Raw genomic sequence first — 1,696 nt, forward strand, 5'->3', positions numbered from 1 at the left:
TATATATATATATATTAATATATATATATATTTTTGAGGTGCATCAGAGTCAGATAAGATGATCAAAAGGAAAAATAACACTTTTTCAATCAACTTCTTCAAATTGGTATTAGTTCAACAATGGTACAAAAAACATTATTAGATGATAGATAGATATAGATAGATAGATTTCCGGAAATCAAGGGTAATAATATAATAATAAGTAATTATTACTACAAATAACAAATAATAATAATATATAATAATATAATATGATACTATTAATACAATATATAATGTAAATGTACAGTGCAAGTGTTTTATACAGTATATACAGTGGGTACGGAAAGTATTCAGACCCCCTTAAATTTTTCACTCTTTGTTATATTGCAGCCATTTGCTAAAATCATTTAAGTTAATTTTTTTTCCTCATTAATGTACACACAGCACACCATATTGACAGAAAAACACAGAATTGTTGACATTTTTGCAGATTTATTAAAAAAGAAAAACTGAAATATCACATGGTCCTAAGTATTCAGACCCTTTGCTCAGTATTTAGTAGAAGCACCCTTTTGATCTAATACAGCCATGAGTCTTTTTGGGATAAACTGCAACTACTTTTGACAGCCAGTCAAATGTCCTAAATGGCTCAAACGTCTTAAATGATGGTTGATACTTTCACTTATGCCTAGATCGTTTAGATTCATCATGTTACGGTGCAAAGCACTTGCTTTGTGAAATGAAATATTCCATGTCATGCGAAAGATCCGATGGCAACGTCCGTAAAGTCACACCAGCCTGAGCCTGAGCCCTGCCTGTGGTGCAGTACATCACAGTGGGGTGTAATGAAAGAGGGTATGTCAATACCAGCATAGGATTTGGCCGGACTAGTCATTTTGTTCTTTGCTGGAGCTCTTTGACTGTCTGTCCAATATACCAGAGTGAAGCTCTTTATGAAAGGAGTTGTGTCAGAGCAGGCTGCCCTCATTCCTCCTCTGCAGTGTGGTAATGATGTTTTATCACTTTGCCTGTGACAGGCCTGTTTCCCTCTTTTGCTCAGTAATAAAGGTTGGCTGAGCTCCAGAGGGGACCTGGGATGCTGAAGGGATGGACAGATGATGCTCAATGGAACTGAAATTTAACCTAAAGGTATTTTCTCTGATCTGCTCTTATGCACTCACGGGTGACCAGGCACACGTACACACACTCTGATTCTTCCTCCGTGGGCCCCACTACCATCGATTGGTCATGGATGAGCAGTTTAGCTGGAGGCTGAGACAGGTTTCCAAAGCACAATCACGGCTGGTCATCATCCTGGCGGGAAAGGAAAGAGAGAGACAGATGAAAAAGCGCATATGAGAGAGAAAGAAGCCTCGGAGGGAAGGAGCAGAAGATGAGCGCGGAGTCATGGGACGAGGATGCCGTTAGATACCTCGCTAATGACTGATGAACCCTCGTTCCTCGCTGATTGAGATTAAGAGGCACCGGACAGCAAGCCTGCAGGGGTCAGCAATGAGTTAGGTCCCTTTACCTCCTTCAACCTCTCTACAACCATCCATCTCATCATCTTACTTTCTCTCCCAGTGGCCCTCTTCTCTTCCAGTGAATCACTTAACACGGTCGAAACCCTCCAGAGACCCACACTACGAGATCCTGAAACTTAGGCCTGTTTCACGTTGTATGCTTTAGCAGTATGTAAGTGAATCAGCAATAA

This window comes from Sinocyclocheilus grahami, unplaced genomic scaffold (genome assembly GCF_001515645.1).
Source record: "Sinocyclocheilus grahami isolate Dianchi unplaced genomic scaffold, SAMN03320097.WGS_v1.1 scaffold233.1, whole genome shotgun sequence".
Taxonomy (NCBI): domain Eukaryota; kingdom Metazoa; phylum Chordata; class Actinopteri; order Cypriniformes; family Cyprinidae; genus Sinocyclocheilus; species Sinocyclocheilus grahami.